This window comes from Bidens hawaiensis, unplaced genomic scaffold (assembly GCF_021521415.1).
Source record: "Bidens hawaiensis isolate Kalapana, Puna unplaced genomic scaffold, B.hawaiensis_p1.1 tig00020931_1, whole genome shotgun sequence".
Classification (NCBI taxonomy): domain Eukaryota; kingdom Viridiplantae; phylum Streptophyta; class Magnoliopsida; order Asterales; family Asteraceae; genus Bidens; species Bidens hawaiensis.
In genome coordinates, this window is record NW_027493235.1 from 17,406 (window position 1) to 37,482 (window position 20,077).

At 34.3% G+C, this 20,077-nt stretch overlaps 1 pseudogene; it reads left to right on the forward strand.

Annotated features, from left to right (window-relative positions):
* The first annotated feature begins 8,979 nt into the window (after positions 1-8,979).
* LOC143562342 (F-box/LRR-repeat protein 14 pseudogene) lies at positions 8,980-10,327 on the forward strand (annotated as a pseudogene).
* The last annotated feature ends 9,750 nt before the right edge of the window (positions 10,328-20,077 follow it).

Here is a 20,077-nt window from a genome sequence, read left to right on the forward strand (position 1 = left end):
GGGAGGGATAGGACTTGCTTGACTGCTTCCACATGCAGCACTTGTCCCGGTTTTATTCTCAAGCATCAGGCACTTCTTCAACAGATCATAATTGTAACACATTTTTTATATATTTAAAGAGAAAGAGAAAAAAAATTTGCGTTTTTATTTTTTATTTTATTTTTTTGAGAGAGAAAAATTTTGCATTTTTTTTTTGCTACGGTCACGCGACTCGATTTGCTACAGTATACGGCTCGACTGCTACAGTAATGTGGGTCGATTGCTACAGTGACGCGACTCGATTTGCTACAGTAATTTTTTTTAAAGATAACACCTAAACTACCAATAAAGTTAAAAAGACTTTAGGCTAAAAACCACTAAATCAGCCTAGATCTGAGTTTTTCAACCAAATCTAAGCTGGACATAAAACTTAAAAACACCAAAACACACATATTTAATAATTTTTGTGTAGATCTAAGGTGTAAGGTACTCCAAAAGTAGTTAGTAACACGAAAAACAACCTCAAATCCAACAAAAACTAAAAACTAAGATCAAAATCCAAAAAGTACGACCCGAAAACCATAAAAAGTTGAGCCGAAAGCTGAAATTTTGCAAAAACACTCATATCTTGGTTTTGCAAACACAAAAGAAGAGAAAAAGATGAAGTTTTGTAAGAAGTTGTTAGGAGAAATGGGTGAAAGTGACCCCCATTTCTCATAGATTTTCATTTCATGGTCTAAGTGGGCTAACCCAATGGGCTTTTACTGTATAAAATAAATGTACTAAGTACGTAACAAATCGACTATAAACAAACTGAAAGACATACATAATCCTAATAATAATATAGAATATTAGCCTTATAATTTTTTTAAACACACCTTATCTTGTTTATTTTGACCAAAACAAACAAGGTAGAACAAGAATCAAATACCACTTTCAAGAAAAAGACCAGATCTGATTTTCAACAGCCATGTAACACCCCGGCTTTAAGTGGAATACGCCTGGGTACAACTTACAGATCACTCATAAGCTCGTAACACTATTAAAGTGACAATAATTATACTTATTCCATTTCACAGGGTTGCAAGTACACAGTTTCTCATAATTAAAAACAAAACAAAATACAATCCATTAGAACACATAAGTCTTATTTAATATATCCTAAGGTATACTAATTGTATTTGTTCAAAGCACATCATGGGATTAAACCTGCAACACATTTTTGGTCAACACGCATGTTGGTTAGGTTTCATAAGTTGGTTTACATATAATATAAAAACGTTTGTCGATTCACATGTCAAGAATGTCATATATTCAAACATAAGGTAAATGGAATGCAACCAAGAATAGCGCCACAACCTAGGGGAATGATAATGATACCACCATTCTTTACAACCGAAGTCGAAAGATAGGTAGCGCAGACGTCCCATTGGACCCTTCTGTACCAACATAAAGCGATAAACCCATTGCACATTTTTCACGTATAGTCATCATAAACAATAAGAAAGAAATAGTATTAACATGTCTGACATAGTTGCGAATCGGTTTGTAAACAAGATCATGAAATAACGTAAAAACTTGGTAACGTGCTACACCCCAAATAATTGTAAAATATTAGAAAAAGGGTTATGAAACTCACTTGATAAAGCTAAGCGAACGAAAGATGAAATTAAGCGTTTAAGCAAGCTAAACCGAGCGAGTTCGGTTCGACGATCGAACTTCTAGGTTCATTATAGGATTCAAGAAAATAAACGAAAATGGAAGACTTTAGAAGATTCGGTTAATGGTTTAATGTTTTAAACCTTTGAAAGCAATAATACTACACACATACTATAATTGTATATTTTTAGAGTTAACACGTAAAGTTACAAGTTGGTTAATTTTAATTATTCATAAAAAGTTGGGTTATAATGTTTCTTAGTCTTGCTATTAAGTCGGGCTTGCTCAAGAAAAAAATCCCAAACAAGCCAGAAATGAGTTTAAGCGAGTGGTTTGTTTTTCAACTTGGTAAAATAATATTTCAGGAATAATAGATGAAAATAATTTGGTTTTAGATGTTGGATATATAAAATAACTAAACCAAACCGAATAAATACATAAGCTAGTCAAGTTCATTTTTGATGAACTAATACCAATTTTAAATTCATTTAACATAGTATTAAGTTCTAAACGACCAAAACTCGCAGAAAAATACAAACATGACATACCTGGAGGAAGAACTTAGAAAATAAAAGAAGAAGTCTTGAACTTTACGGTTTAACTTTATGAAGTCAAAATATGTAAAAATCACCAAAATGAGAGAATAACAACAATCTTTTGTAAATTGAGTTGTGAGAAAATGAGAAGAAATGAAGCTCTATTTATAAGTGAATATGGCTAAAGATGATAACAAAGAATTAACTTTGGTAAAGACTTGTTAATGGACATGAATAACATTCAAAACTTTTAAAATAATCATAAAAGTTGAATTGAAACATAAGTCAAATATTCAAATAAGTTTATTACCATAAAAATGAGTTGAAATATATTTGAATTCATTTAAAATGGTGTTAAAATGAGTTAATCTACATCTTCATCTTCATCTACTATTAAAACAATAACTTTTTTCATAAATAACATTCATTCTTATAATTTTCTACTAATAAAATAATTCAAAATTAAATTATATTAAATAACATTTAACTAAATTACATTCAACATATTATACTATTAATGCATGTGTTCCTTATTGAGTTAGGGTTTTTATTTTAAAAGTTTCATCTACATCTACATCTACATCTACATCTACTATTAAAAAAATAACTTTTTTCATAAATAACATTCATTCTTATAATTTTTTACTAATAGAATAATTCAAAATTAAATTATATTAAATAACATTTAACTTAATTATATTCAACATACTTTAATCTATTATACTATTAATGCATGTGTTCCTTATGGAGTTAGGGTTTTTATTTTAAAAGTTTCATGGTAGTTATTTATTATTTTGGTTTCATTTTGGTTTTTGGTTGTTGTTTGGTTTTAGTTTTTATAAACTTGTTTCTTTTTGGTTTGATTTTTTTAGTTTCGTTTTAAATGGTTTAACTTTATTCAGTTTTTTGTTTCGGTTTTTATAGTTTTTGTTCGGTTTTAGTTTTTCAGTTTCATTTCGGTTTTTCTTTAGTTTTATTGGTATTTGGTTTTATTTAGATTTTCGGTTTTGTTTTAGTGTTTTTCAATTTAGTTTCGTTTCAACTTGTGTTTAGTTTGTTTGATGTTTGGTTTAAGTGTCTATTGAAAAATGAAAGAATGTGAATGGTTCACAAATTAGAAATGTTTCGATTTGCTTTGGCTTAGTTCAAAATGGATTATTTTAAAAGGGTATTAGTTTTGTTATGCTCAGCAAGTCAATATAAAAAGGTATTTGTTCGGGTTTCAACGGGTCTTTTTAAAATCGAATCGATTTGGTTCGGGTCATACCGGGTCAATTTTAGATGATATCGATTTGGTTCGGGTTAAAATGACTCATTCTCAAAATGTATTGATTGATTCTGGTCAAACATGTCATTTTAAACAAGTTTCGATTTGGTTCTGGTTCTTAAATGCGCTTTAGACATGCTTCAGCTTATTAGCTTATTAGGGTGCAAGACTTTTCACATGAATTGTAAAAGCAATTTTTGTAGTCAGTTAGTCACTATGTTTGTTAGATTGGTGTATGGATGTTTATGTCATCAACCGTGTTCCCGGTCCAGAAAGAAAAGAAGCCTGAATCATTTATGTTCCCAATCCAGAAAGAAAAGAAGCCTGAATCATTTATGTTTTAAACATTCTACTATGTAACGTTACTTTTTTATAAGTTTATGTATTTCAGTACTTTGTTTGCGCATGAATATGAATTGCAATTAAAAATCATATTGTTGTCTCAAAAAAATATCAAAAATAACTTGTCGTTTGAAATTATATATGTGTTTACTTGACGATTTATATACTTCCACCCGTGTCGTACACGGATCAATAACCTAATGAAAGATTAAACATGAAAACATGTAACATAAGACTTGAATAAAATGTAATTAACGTATAAAATACATAAAATGGAGTTTATGATTAAAATTAAATATGGAATAATATAATTATAAGTTAAAAATAGAGTTTAATAATTACGAAAATCCGAAAATTTAAAACAGGTCGGGTTTCGGGTTTGAAATTTAACGAATGCTACAAGCTGACACATATACCTCTTGTTCTTCATAAAACTCCATCATCTGCTACCTCTTCCTCCCCTTAATCTTTTTATAAATTGCACCGATATCTAATTCAGCCAACAACCTAAACCCTTCCTCATCTTTCCGTCTATCATATATTCCCGCCATATATTTTGTCACAAAATTTCTGTATATATTCCAGTGAGACCAACTCGTTCACCGACCACCCTCCGCATGAAAGAGGTCACCGGAAAATCAACATCACCTTCTTTAAAATCATGTAACTCCCTGATCTACAAAGACGAACTTCAACGGGTCATCAAAAACTTCAAGAAATTAATGTCTCAGTTCTGGTAACTGTGGATTAGAATCCGAATATCAAGAATAAAGTTGAATCAATTGATTCGACTCGCTATGATACTACTTGTAGGTCCCCTAACGCCGGATCTAACATAACAAAAGAATTTTGTTCTTAATAAGCGATCTAGACAGGTGCGGTGAAAACAAACGATCGAACATATAATGTAAAGATAAGAAAAAGGATAATGAGCACCTCTGTAATATGTTAAAATATGATAATATTAAACAAAACGATCCCACCCAAGGTGAGCTTAGGGATGGCAATGGGCCGAGTTTGGGCCGGGTATTGTTAATCCAATACCCGTACCTGGTTATAAAATTCAGTCCCATACCTGGCCCATTACCCATCAGGTTTGTGTCGGGTAATTACCCATCGGGTATCGGCTATACCCATTAGATAGTTAAAAAAATTTCATTTGGATTTTTAAGTAGATTTTTTTACCATTATAGGTATCATATATATTTTTATTTATATATGAAATGTTACAAACTAAAATATGACGCATTACATCTATATAAACGTTATCATAAATAAATAATAATACTATAGCTTTTGTATAACTTTATATATAAACTTGATAACATATAAAACATAAATAATACTTTTTAATGCATATTTTAAATACAAAATGTAAAGAAAAAATGGAACTAATAATAAAGAATTCGGGTTTTCATTTCAGGTATATAGTTCGGGTAAACGGGTATGCCTTTTTGGGTAATCGTACCGGGTATCACCAAATCCCATACCCTGCCCGTACTCGTGAAAAATTTTCAAATCTAATCCCATACCCGACCTAATACTCATCGGGCTTTGTGTATACCCGTCCCAAATGCTTCGGGTTCGGTTATTTTACCATCCTTAGGTGAGCTCCCATTGGGTGGTTGATTACACCTTACAAAACACATACATAAATAGAAACAAATGTTCCCCATTTATAGCTAAACAATACAAATAATCTAGAACTTCTCCCCATTGAAGCTAAACGTATGCGCCGAAGCTCTCGTCTTGTATCCGGATTTCTCGCCCACTTTAATTATTAGCTTGACCATAAATATATTACGAGTTTTGTCATATTGATATCGCAAGTCACAAATTATTACTTTCTTGTGGTAATCATTGCGAACATCTCTCCTCTTCTCTTAGTGTGCACAGGCCTTATGTTTTGTCTTTAATTTATGTGTTTTGGCTTCCATATATGCATTATTGGCTTCCATTTTTGCAGGTTGGCCTCCATTTTCACAGTTTGGCTTCCATTGTGCGTTTTATCGAACCCACGAGACACTAGAGACACCTAAACTAGACTCTAACTAACAACTTAAGTAAATTCATTGAATTGATTCTTGGGATTTTTAATTATTAAAAATAAACTAAAGAATACTTAAACCAAGACTGACACGAAAACTAGAAACGAGCGACACGGTTCGAAACTTCAAGTATGAGAAATACGAGCTACCTAGGTTTGAATCCCCATATACATGTAATGAAATCCTAACTCTGTAAAATTTGATTGAAGACCTGGCTCTAACCTAGTAAGCCTCTAAACTATAGACGATAAACTAGACTCGAAATTTAATAGTCAAACATTTATCTTCATTTCTAAACTCAAACTCACAATCACACACAATGGCTAGAATACCGTAAAGAGTTTGGACCGACGATAGAGAAACAGCCTTGGCAATGCGCTGGCCAAGGATAACCAAACAGTATGAAACTAAGTATTTTGGACGGCAATTTTAGGGGATTTTCAACAAAAAATTTGTCGTGGTAAATCGTGCGGAACGCCAAATCAATTCAACGTCGAGGGATTTATATTTTATTTTATGTTTTAGTGAAATTAATTTTATGCTAAAATGAAACTAGTATTTAAGTTATAGTTTATTAAAAACTAGTTTTTATCCCCCGTATTACGGGGTTGTTTTACATTATTCGTTTCTAATATTTATATATTTTTTTGGATTTTAATTTTATTTATTGTAAGGAAGTTAATAATATACTTACGATTTGATGATGAAAGTATTTCACAAATAAATGAGATGTTATAACCCGGTTTAAAAGCTATTTGAGTTTGTGAGACCTTTGACCCGCTTATTTTTCTTTACTATAAAATTGTTTCTTAATTATAAATAAAATCTTTAAAAAAATCGGATACTAATTTTTAGCATATCCCTATTTTATAGGATTTTCATATCAAGTATTTTGTAAGATTAATTTTTAATTTAATGAGATGTTATAACCGCTTAAAGGGATATCTGGGTTTGGTGATACCCATACCCGTGAATTCGGGCCAAATGCATAATAGGCCTCCGTTTACAAATAAAACAATCTTGTAACTTGGAGAATGTATGGCTTCGTTTATATATATTTAAAATTTAAGATAAGATTAGAAACAGTGGCGAATATTGAGCTTAGTCACAGCGGTGACCGAAGTCACGAACCTAAAAATTTTTTGGTTCGGGTCGGGTGGTGATCCGGTTTGGGTCGGTTTAAACAATATGATATCTAAGTTTCAATTTTTTTTCATTCATACAAATAATTGTTCTTATAATAAAAATAATAATAATAATAAAAACTAGTTAATTTTTAACCAACAAAAACCTAAAATATTTATGATAATGCGAGAGGAAGGGTGCAGTTACTTGATGTTGCGGCGTGTGTGGTGTCTCCAAGGTTGAAGGCGTTGTCCTATGTGTGGTGGCTAGTGGTCTCCAGGATGGTGGTTGACAACAATGGACGACAGTGTGCGCTTAGTGGTGGCCGGTGGTCTCCAGTGACTCAGTAAGACAGTGAATTTGAGTTCTGAACCGAATGAATGGTAGATGGTTTCAAACCCTAACCCATGACAATCCCGTTTTTTTGTTGTTGTTGTTTAAACAAATGTATCATTATTACAAATTAATAGCCCCCTTCAATGAGTTTTATAAAAACAAAGCTTTTAGTATTCAACTAGTATTTGTTTATAAAAATACGAGGTTTTATATATATATAAAATCAAACGCTGGAATATTATTAAAAAAAAATTCAGTGGTGACCGGTAACTTTTTGAAGAAATACCTTGGGATGACCATGCTGAATACCTATAAAAAATTTCGGACACAAATCACAAAATTTACCTATTAACCGGAAAACACCCTTGATTAGAAAGAAAATATCCGTAAGAAGGAGGTAACACAAATATTCTGTTAATCACAATAGTATTTTAAAGTTCAACAGTGGTAAGTGATTTAAATGGGCCTCTGACCCAGCCCGTTTGGCCTTTATACTTATACGTACTGAAGTTGGGGAAAAACAAACAAATTAAAGTTTCAACGACCAGAATAACATGAATTCATTTTGTTTCGCTTCGATTTGATATTTGTTATAAGATAATTAATTAATTCACTTTTTCGTACTTAGATCTATCTGTATCCTATGTTATGTTGCCAAGTCGAATATTCGTTGAATGCAAAACTATTAGTTAGGGTTTAAGTTTTCTGTAACTTTTGATACGGACTTGATTGAATTTTGGTTGTCACAAACGGATCACATAACCGGTTTTAAGCATACGACTATGATAACCACATAGACATTGCTTTTGTTTTAATACGTTAAGATTGTTGCGTAATCGCTTATCCTAGTTACTTTATCTCTCCTCCTAAATCTATTAACACTTGAACCACTATTTTTTCTTAAATGTTCAAGTCTTGTACGTAGTAGACTGTGTTATAGATATGGAAGTAGGATTAGAGAGTGCGTGTGTAGTATATATTTTCCGTTAACGAACAATCAGTTGTGTTGATTAACTTGACTTGAGTATGTGTTATACACGCTGCCCAAATGTGAATAACGTGCTAAGTTCCTAAAATGGTAGGTTAATTAAGCATTTACGATTTAAATGTAAAACAAGGGCTGCCCGTGACTGATCAAGTACGTGCACGCCAGTCATGAGTTGACGAGATTATACATATGTTGCTCAAACGCTTAACCTTAAGGTGTTTCCTTGTATGCCAGACTGGAGAAGAAATTTGTATTTTTAAATCGTTTTTCCTCTAGTTTTCTAATCGTGTCTCAAAAAGAGAAGAAATTTGTTTTTGGTAAGTTGTCTCATTTAGGAAAGAAGGATTAAACGAGCCTTGAGGCTTGAGATCAGGGTCGTCGAATTTTGGTTATGGATAAACCTGCCTGCTTATACTTATTAAACTTAATGGGTTTTGGGTTATCACAAATGGATCACATAATCGATTTTAAGCATAAAACTCTGTTGGGGTGGTCGAATTTGGGTAGTTAAGCATGATATAATAGATCTTGCCTCACGCCCCGCATTTTCTTATACGCCGTCCTCACGCTTTTTTAAACCAAGATATCTGCAACAATGTTAGGATACGCATTCTGAACTGTTATAATCCATTTTTTATAGAGTAAAATGCTTTGTAGATTTTTATTACTTTCTTCTTTATCACTTCAGGTATTAATGTCTCCTTCCAAGGAAAACAAGGTCCTTATGGATAATCTCCCATATCAACTCATTTGGGAGATCTTCAGCAGAATCGATAAAACAAATGATCGAAATTCCATATCGTCGGCTTGTAAACTGTTCTATAACATTGATAATGAACAAAGAAAACACCTTCGTGTTGGCTGTGGCTTAAACCCTGCAAATGAAGCATTGACTTCTTCATGTCACAGGTTCCCAAACTTAAATGAAATTGAAATTACGTATTCCGGGTGGACATCAGAATCAGGAAAACAATTAGCAGATCCGGGCCTTTCCATACTCCCCAACGTCTGCCCGTTTTTAACCGACCTCACCTTAAGTCATTGCACTTCTATAACCGATGCAGGCCTTAAATCCTTAGCTTCATGTGCCGACCTTTCGTCATTGAAACTAAACGTGATCCCTGCAATTATGGAGTCTGGATTGCTTTCCATTGTTTCGGGCTGCAAAAACTTAAAAAGACTCCATCTTGTTGGTTGTGAAAATATTAGCGTTGGTTGTGAAATTATTGGCTACTTTGGCTGGGTTGAGTATCTTCGACGGCAAGAAACGATTCATGATCTTTGCATCAGGAATTGTAGGGGTATCAATGAATCTCATTTCATTTTACTCTCAGACATTTGGCAAAACGTAAAACGTTTGCAGTTTGAGCCTGACCCGAACTGCACGTCCAGTTCGCTTTTTGAGTCGATACTGGCTTGGAAATGGAAAAATGAAAAGGTCACATGTGAAAACGTGGTGGAACTTAGCCTAACCAATTGCATCATCAGGCTGGGAACAGGACTAGCTTGTATGTTAAACAAATGCAAAAACTTAGAGAAAATTCATTTAGACATGTGTGTAGGAGCACGAGATTGTGACCTCATCGGGCTAGCCCAAAACTCGAAAAATCTACGTGCCTTTTCAATAAGAGTCCCTTCAGATTCCTCGCTTTCAAGGTACAACCGAGTAAGACTCACGGACGATAGTTTAATGTCATTGGCCCAAAACTGCACACGGCTCGAGTCAGTATCAATATCTTTCGCAGGTGGAGAGTTTTCTTTATTGCCTTCGTTTTCTTTAAATGGAATTTTAAGTTTGGTTCGTATGTGCCCGGTAAAAAGCTTGTTTCTTGACGGTGTTTATTGTTTTAATAATACCGGAATGGAAGCTCTTTGTTGTTCAGAACATCTCAAGACTTTGGAAGTTATAAGATGCAAAGAGGTAACTGATGAAGGGTTCAAGCCACTAATCGGTTCGTGCAAACTTGGACAACTTCTTGTGAAAGATTGCCCTCAAGTGTCGTTGCATGGTGTGCAAGGTGCTGCTAAATCTGTGTCTTATAGCTAGCTATGTCATGGCCCCATGGATGTATTCAATGTCTTAGGCTTGTGATCTGTTTAATTCGTGGTTCTGACTTTTGATTGTGTGCAACTATTGGAGGTTGTATAAGATTTTTTTCAAATATTTTGGGTTAATGAACTTTTGGTGAAATTATGGATAGGTAAATTGCAACTTAAACGTATCATCTTAGCGATATGTCGAATCATCATGCTTTGTTAATATTTTGGGTTAATGTTTTAACTTTTGGTAACATTATGCGCCCCTCTAAAGTTTTCCCGGAATTCATGATGCATATAGTATCTGATAGTTTAGAATTGTCATGGTTACTAACTCACTATATCCGATTTTTCTTCTTGTGACAGATTCTTTACGCGTTTTTTCCTTCCTTATCTGGTTCCATCAATGAAACCAATCTCTTGTTCTTGGCCTAGAGAAAATTTATTATCTCTTGAGACTGTAGGTCCCAACGTGGGTGGATCTAACAATAGTTTTGGATCAACCGAGCTTAGTGCTAGCGGAAATCACACTAAGCCACCTAAGCGGTCTCGGATCTTGAGATGTTATTTTCGGATGGTTTGAGAGAAAATGAGAGAGAGAGCCGAGAGAGAGAGAGAGCCGAGAGAGGTTTTCAAAAGGTTTTTTCTATAAAGATGAACAACTTCCACTTCAACCAATACACTAACTAATTTTACTTCTCATGGTCTGCTTCCTATTTATAGGGAAGCATGTATGAGAAGTAAGTCACATCAAATGCCTAATGGGCTTTACAACATTATTTCTCTTGGGCCTATTACATTCAATACTAACAACTAAAGCCCAATACCAATAATTACAATACAAAAGACTAAAACAAAATGGGACTAACAGAGACCAATCTGTGTAATTGCCATTGGTGAGTGGTTCTTGTTAGGCCTTTTTATGATTAATTAAGTCTTTTGTATTGAATATTTATTAATTTAGGCTTTAGTGTTTATTTTTGTATGTTTGTAGTTCAAGGGAAATGGCCCAAGGAAAATGATGTAAACAAGCTCATTGAGCATTTGGAAATAAACTACTTCTCATGCATGCTCCTCTATAAATAGGGAGCATGTCATAAGATAAATAACCTTTTGCCAAAATTCTCTAACACACACATAAACACTTTTTAGTTATCTCTTTCTAATCCGAAATAATATCTCAAGATCCGAGACCTCTTAGGTGGCTTAGTGTGATTACCGCAAACACTAAGCTCGGTTGATCCAAGAACGTTGTTAGATACACCCGCGTTAGGACCAACAATTGGTATCAGAACGGGTTTGAATCAACTGATTCAACTTTGTTCTTAATATTGGGGTTCTAATTCCGCGATTACCCGAACCGAGACGTTAATTCCGTTGAAGTTTTGAAATAAAGTTAGAAGTTTGGAAATAAAAGTTTGAAGATTTGGGGAAATAAAGTGCTTCATAGATACCGCCGCATTTAGAGTGTTTTGTGAAGATCTATGAAGGTATTAATGTGTGTATTTGCCGAATCTGTTCTTATGCATCAAATCGATGCTCGTTTCTGGTCCGAAATTGAAGATGTGATAAGTGTGGCAGCGGAATGATGAAGAAGGAGGAGGTTATGATGGTGATTGTAGTTGGCCGGAGATGGTTCATCGGAAAAGCGAAGCCGAAAACGCATCGGAACACTAAATGAACAGGGGCGGCGGCGGTGACATTTTAATGTTTAGAACTGGTGTTGTCGGTTCTGAGTAGACCATATCTATTTTTTCTGGCAACTAAAAAACCACACCATTGATGCTTCTATTTTCCGGCGGTGGTTAAAAGTTGGTTGGTACTCTATTACCAGCAATGAAAACCGGCAATCATTGTTTGCTCGATGAAACCAAGTGGCTGGAACCTGATTTCCGGCAGCCGGTAACCGATAATCGGTTTTCCGGCGGAGGCCATGAAGTTGTGGATCCGGTAAGATGGTGGTTACGTGGAGGCGGTGGTGCAACGGCATTCACTTACTCGGAGATGATAATGGTTTGGTGGTGGTGGCGGGGGTCACCGGAATCGGTAGTCGGCGGCAAAGGTCACCGGAAACGAAATTCCGGCGAGGGTTCCTAGGGTCGGCTGCTTATGGTGGCGGCTTAATATGTTTCAACTATTGAGAGGTAAGCTAGGGTTAAAGTTTAAATTTGTTGTTTGGGCTTTAGTTAATAATCCAGAAGGGCTGTTGGATTTGATTTGGGCTTGTCAAGTTAGGCTAAGTGTATATTCTTTTCATCAAATCTGATTGGGCTAGCAATTGTTTTGGGCTGCATATTGAGAAGGGTTCATTATTTGGGCCTGACTATAAACAATTGTTGTGGGCTGCTAGACTAGGTTACTTGGGCCGATTATGCGAAATAATTTTGGGCGGTGAAATAATTATTTTGTCGGATTGACCAAACTGTCACACCCCGACTAGCACAGTGCGGAAGCGTAAAACGGGAATGTAACAGACACCTCTGATATCAACACATTGTTTATAAAGAAACATTACAAACTAATTTACAATATATTACATTTCTTCGTTCTATCATTGTTTTACAGTCTAGGCGATACAAACAAAACTAGTTCGTTAACTAAACGTTCTTACTACTAACACCCTTGCTTCTATTCACATAGCATCGACCACACACTTCAGGTAAGTAACAGATCACCAAATTACTCCGATTTAGGTACACCTGAAAAGAAGTTTAAAACGGGTCAACTACTAGAGTTGGTGAGTTTCACGAGTTTTAAGAAAACAGTAATGAGTGTTCACAAGTCAACACTTGTAATCATGAAATAAGTATGTATGTATGTAAATGATGTATGTGATGTAATTATGCTAAGCTACAGTGAAGCCTGGACTGTTCGTGCTGCGTGCCTCCATTTCTCACACTCAATCAACCACTGTGGCCCCTTTCCGCCCACAACATGCCCCGGTAGCTATGTCTAACACTACATAGCTGGTTCGTAAAAATTATGGTTAGGTGCAAACGGTTTTGGTGTCTCGGCAAACCGTGTCGGCTCCGTTTGGGTTTGTCAAACCAATAGTACTATTCACAAGCCACCGGCTCGAAGTTAATCACTGTGATCGTGGGGACTTTCGTGTGTTAGCACTTAGATAATTCACATCAGTACATGTTTCAGGTATGTATATGTAATCAAACATGCTTTTCACCCCAAAAGTTCGTAAAACAGTTTAAAAGTGGGGTCATGAAACTCACGGTTTAGTAGATAATCAGTACTGTATCAACTCGCGGTTTGTTCAGTCCGCTATCAATAGTTCCTATAATCAATATTATAATAATATTAATATTTTAACATTATTATAATCTCAATACTAAACTGGGCTGTATAACTAATCTGGGTGTAGCTGGAACGCCCAGAAAGTGGCAATAGGCTTAGGTTGTGATGTTGTTCAATGTCTAATACTTAAAACTGAACTTGGCTCAGATTCCCGTTTTCCCAGCTGGGCCAAGTTGTTCGTTTACGCGTTCAGAAAACAGTTATGGGAAAATAAGCTTGGGTAAATGTATTGGCTAATAAAATGATTAAGTTATAAAGAAAGATCACTTACTGGGGTCCCGGATTAGCCACGGGGCCCATTTCCGTTTATACAGTTTGATTTGAGAAGAAACGCGCACAATCCACACGGATTGTCCAGGTTTCTCATAGAAAAGTTCATTTTTACTTAATTAATCCAAAAATATGATTTTTGATCACTCTTGGTGTTTTGATATTCCCGCAGGTTCGTTAGACGCGAACTTGCCGGTTGTTATAAAAACTGAATTTATGTAATATTCAAATTAGCATAATTAATTAACCGTTAATCATTAAATTATGAAAATTTAGCCACTTATCAATTAAAATATGTAGATTTTTATAAAAATATTTCTGGAATTATTTACTGATTTATTAATTTATAAAAATTCATTTTATCAGCTATATTTCGCCTGAAAATCGTCCGTTTACCCCAAACAATTTCCAAAAATTCCACAAAAATTCCTGAATACTCAAATCATGTCCTAAAACAACCTGTATCAATTTCAGAATGTAAAAAGCTCGTGCGATATTCTTTTCGGCCCAAATTCGGCTATAAAAATTCACACGAACGCAAATAAACAAAACACCTTTAAACTTCTCCAAATGATCCCAAAATTCATATGTGATCAAAATACATCAAATATGAGTTCTCAGAAAAATTTCATAATTTTTGAAGTATTTTAGCTATTTTTCCCAAATAAACGTCCTAATTCGGTAATAAATTCGCCAAATATTCTCGGATGGTCGAAAAATTACCAAATTTGAACAGGGACTCATTGACATGGTCCCTGATGTCCCTGCAAAATTTCAAGTCCTAAAACTATGCACATCACAACCTTAGCCTAAATAGCCCGTAAGCGAGTGTTTTGGCATTACATTGGCGGGTTTGGCTCGTTTCCGACTTTTTAATCAAGTTTTCAGGTTCTTGTGCTTCTAAGCATGCTAGGTACAAGTCCTATATCACAAACCAAGCAATATTTCATCAACATAACAGCCCTTAAGTTAGGGTTTCGGCTAGTGTACAAAAACGAACTTTTGAACCGTAAAAACGCGTGTCAACCCTTTAATCCGTGTTTATGGCCAAAAAAAAACTATCAAAACAGGTTCCTTACCATGTGTATGATCAAAACATGTTTATGGACCATTTTTAGGATTTTTACACGGTTAGGAATGATTTTTAGTAACCAAGACATGTTTTTATGGTATTAAACAAGTTTAAACAAGTGTAAAAGTAGCTTATTTAAGTTGTTTACCTTAGGGTTTCTTGAGTTTTTGGCTGGAGAAGAAGTTTATGTCCAGAATTTTCAAGAAATAATGTTGAAAATATCTTGTATCTAGTTTAAATGTGAAAGAATAAAAAGGGGGGGGGCTGCTGCTGCGATCGGACCATCATGGGCCCATTTTGGCCCAAGTTTCTGATTTCTCAAGCCCAAACACGAAAAGCCCGGTCCAAATTTAATTCGGGTTCGGTTTTTTGCGTGAAAAACTTATCGGGTGCGTTAAACAGCGCGAAAACGAGTGTTTTTCGGCTAGTTTTGTGTAAAATTATAAAAACATACTATACGTTTGTAAAAATCAAAAATATTTTCACGGATCGCTTAAAACATTTCTAATAAGTGTTTGGTAAGTCTTTTTCGGCTTAACGGATGATACAATGCTTGGTTTGTAACTATCTTTCGCGTTTAAATCTATAGCGGGCGGTTAAACGAGCATGTTTTCGTTTAACTTGTTTGCTATCAAACTAAGACCATATTTCTAATATTTTAGCTTGTATAGATCGTATATCACTTATAAATGGCCCCCGAGATATCTGGGTCATAACCCGACCCGTTCGGTTAATCGTTCGTTTGTTACGCAAAAGGCGTTTATTTGCTTAATCGGTAATTACGTACTGAGGTGTACCTTGTTTTGGCTCAAATGTCACACAAACTGAAGTAAGTCACATTAGTTCGGGTTTCGTCATTATTGGACCGTGTGCAAAGCATATTATTTTTATGTTATTTTCAAGGCGTTCGAGAATTGGATCCTGAAAACGTGGACTACGAGCATCCGAGATGCTTATTTATTAAGGTGATAATTTTTGAACAAGTTTGATTTAATAGGGAATTAAATTGTTTAAGCTCTCAACCTGAAAATGTGGGATACGAGTATCTGGGATACTTATTTATTAGGGGTGAGTTACTTAAATAATTTCATTCATGGAAATAATAAGCTTTGTCATTTGATCGTTGTCCGCGGTATTTCGTCAAGCTCTTCTGAACCTATATTGCTTAAGATCCGAGATGGATAAAGAAGCGAGAACGTCTTCATGAATGAATTAGGTGGATCATACCTTGAGGGGATGATTGAAGAAGCTTCGGTTCGGGTTGATTTGCGAAAATGCGAGACACGGATTCGACGATGTTTTGAGATCACTAGTCAAGGGGGGTGATTGTAAGGCCAAAAATGTGACTTGCGATATCAAAGTACGAAACCCTTTATATATTTACGGTCAAGTTAATAATTAAAGTGGGCGAGAAAATTGGACATGAGATAAGAACTTCGGACACGCGTTTTGCTTCAACGGGGGAAAATGCTTCTAGAATGTTTTTTTTTTGCTATAAATAGGAGTTGTAAGCCATGTTTATGTGTGTGTTTGATGGTGTAAACAACCACCCAAGGGGAGCTCACCTTGGGTGGGATCGGTTCGTTTAATGTTATGATTCTTTTGTTACCAGTTACGGAGTCGTTCAATATTATCTTTATATATTTGTTCGATCGTTTGTTTATACCGCACCCGTCTCGAGCGTTTATCAAAAACAAAGTCGTTCTCGGATCCAGTTTCGGGACCTACAGCTCTTTTACGTGGACTTGTCTTGGATAGTCGACGGGTGAAGGCAGTAAGGCGAATCGTGGTTGATTTGGCCTCCATGATTCTTTCTGATGTCTTTTTTAATATCTGAAGCATGCATAAACATTTCATTCAAACACAGCATTATATCATGTACACATAACAAACAAACAATAGGTTTCTAGAATTTTTCTTTCTTTGGATTATCTATGCCTCTCACTATTTCATTTATTAACAAAAGGTTATTTAGATTTTTTCGTCAAATATAAATTTCTATTGATTTTTTCTTTAGCATGCTTGCTTAAGTTCAAAATTGATCCTACATCTTCAAATGATCTTTCTCTAGCCAAAAACGTCTTTAAAGAAAATTAAAATGTCAACTCTTGTTGGCATGGTTACAATCCACCACTACTCTATTGGACGGTGTAGTGGTGCTCAATTTCTGGAGTCGCTTGTTGTGTTCACCTCAACCGTCCGATTAGTTCATCCTTCTTCCCTCTAACAAAAAGAACTCCATCCTTCAAAAACACATAAGTTATACTTTGGAGATTTTCAGTTAACTTTGTTTTTGAACCTTCGTTTTGTGTGGTGGATGTTGCCCTCTTAGCAGAAGCCCTACCATCAGCCGCTTTTTTTGGGGACCACATTCTTGAGTTATCATTGGTGTCTCGGGATCTGTTTCTAAAAGCAGGATCATCATACTGTCAGAGTAGTCTTGCATTCAATTTCTAATGTAATCTACATCCATGGTGTATTCAACAATTCATGTCATGTCCTTAATGGGACCAACAACTTTAACAGTGTATCAGTTTCAAATTAGAATTTAGTTACTAAATGCTTTTCTAATCTGGACCCAACTAGGAATCCCAATCATAGTATATACTTGATAGTTTCTATACAAAACATAAACTAAGAACATTGTATTTGACGACTTACAATTTCAATAGAAAAATTCTTGAGTGCTTTAGTCTACTTTTGTCCACTAGGCTCCGGGTAAGTGACCGCCACTATTTTTTACATGTTACCTGTCTCAATGGAAATCGGTCGACAAATATATATAACCTTTTATGAGGGCCACGAATAATAACTTGCGTGATGGAAATAACACGTATACAAAGTTGAACTTCATATATGTAGCCGTTGTTTAACGATAAAGATATTGCCTCGGGGTTATCTATGCTCCTCCTTGTTTCATTTTTCAAGAAAAAATTTTCTTTATTTTTGGGTTTATGGTCAAATATAATTTTCATTAATCCTCTTTAAGGGAATTAATCTTTATGGTATTTGACAACCATATATCATCTTCTCCATTCTATTCTCTTAGTTAAAAACCATAGTCTAGACCGTCAATAATTATGCGGCACAAGTAGGATCAACACCGAACCACCGACAGTTGCATGAACAATGTGACTATATTTTATTGCTTTATCGAAAATGATAAACGACAAATGAGTACACAAGCGTGCCTAAGACCTTAAATAATAATCCTTTCTTGTTACCTAAGTTACAAATTCAAATATGAAATCAAAATAGTCTCTACTACTACTACTACTATCCCGTTTCAAACAAAGTAAAAGGTAAATCAAATTAAGTGTTGTTTATTTTTAATACTTCCTCTCAACACTTGCATTCTTCATACAATCATACTCCAATGTCCGTATAACTTTGATTTCCATTTTTTCATTTCGGCTTACATTTCTTTGTTTTTGCTTCCATTTATGTGTTTTGTATTCCATTTAAGCATTTTGGCTTCTATTTATGTATCGTGACTTCCATTTATGCATTTAGGCTTTCATGTATGTATTTTGGCCTTCATTTCATTGTTCTGGTTCTATTTCATTGTTTTGGCTTCCATTTCTTCGTTTTAGCTTCCATTTTTTCTTTTTTTTATTCCATTTATTCGTTTTGGCCTCCATTTATACAGTTGGTCCCCATTTGTTCGTTTTGGCCTCCACTTATACATTTTGGCCCCTATTTATGAGTTTTGGTATTCATTTATGCATTTTGGCTTCAATTTCTTAATTCTGGATTCCATATCTTCGTTTTGTCTTCCACTTATGCTTGTTGGATTCCATTTATCCATTTTACGATCAATTTCTTCATTTTTCCTTCCATTTATGCGTTTTAGATTCCATTTATGCATTTTGGTCTCTATTTATGTGTTTTGGCTTTCATTTATGTATTTTGGCTTCTATTTATGCGTTTTGGCTTTCATTTCTTCATTTTGACTTCCATTTCTTCGTTTCGGCTTCCATATCTTTGTTTCTTCCACATTTATGTATTTTGGTTTCCATTTCTTCATTTTGGTTTTATTTATGCATTTTGGTTTTTATTCCTTCGTTTTTGGCTTCCATTTATGCATTTTGAATTCCATTTATACATTTTTGTTATCATTTATACATTTTGGCTTCCATTATTTCGTTTTCTCTTCCATTTATGTGTTTTAGATACCTTTTATGCATTTTCGTCTCCATTTATGCGTTTTGCCTTCCATTTATACGTGCTTTGAAATGTGTATTCTCTAACTATTCCCACACACTTGATCTAATCAAGTGCTAAATATGTAAAGGGATTTTTACATATATCCTATCATTAAGCCTCTTAATTACATATCTTTCCAATGTTAAAATCTTAATTACATATTTCCCCTATTAGCATGTAATTACCCTTTTACCCTTATTATGTGATAAAATTTGTTCATATACCACCCATGTTAGAAATATTTAGCTTATTAACTATGTAAATAATATTTTTTATATTTGCTAACGATTAAAAAAGTTAATAATAATACTATTAATAAAGGGATTAAAAGTTTTATAAAAGTTTACAAACATTTTAGATGAATTTCAACTTGTATCCTTTAAGATTTCAGTGCGTCAAGTGATGTTTCGAAAATAATATCCATAAATTTAAATTATTAAATGTAGACATATGTCCATTTGAGTAAGTCCTAATAAATAACTTAGACTACTACTTATATTAAATAATATTCATTTCACTTTTGTAACATTAGCTACACCAAAGTACTAACAATAGCAATAATAATAATAATAAAAGGAACTTTTACATATATCTCCTCCTTAAGCCTCTTAATAGCTTTGATATGTTTGTCTTAGCATGGACTCACTTTGGGTTAAATTGGGGATACATGTAATCATTGTTGTTAAAAAGGGGATATATGTAAATAAGTCTTTAACTAGTCATTAAGGGTAAAATAGTCGTTTTTTTAGTTAGTTTTAATGAAAAGGGGAAATATGTAATATATGTGGTTTAGGGAGAGGAAATATGTAATTAATTTTTAAAGGTTGGGTAAATATGTAATAAGGGAACTTAAGAAAGTGATATATGTAAATGCCCCATATGTAAACCCATATACTACTCAGA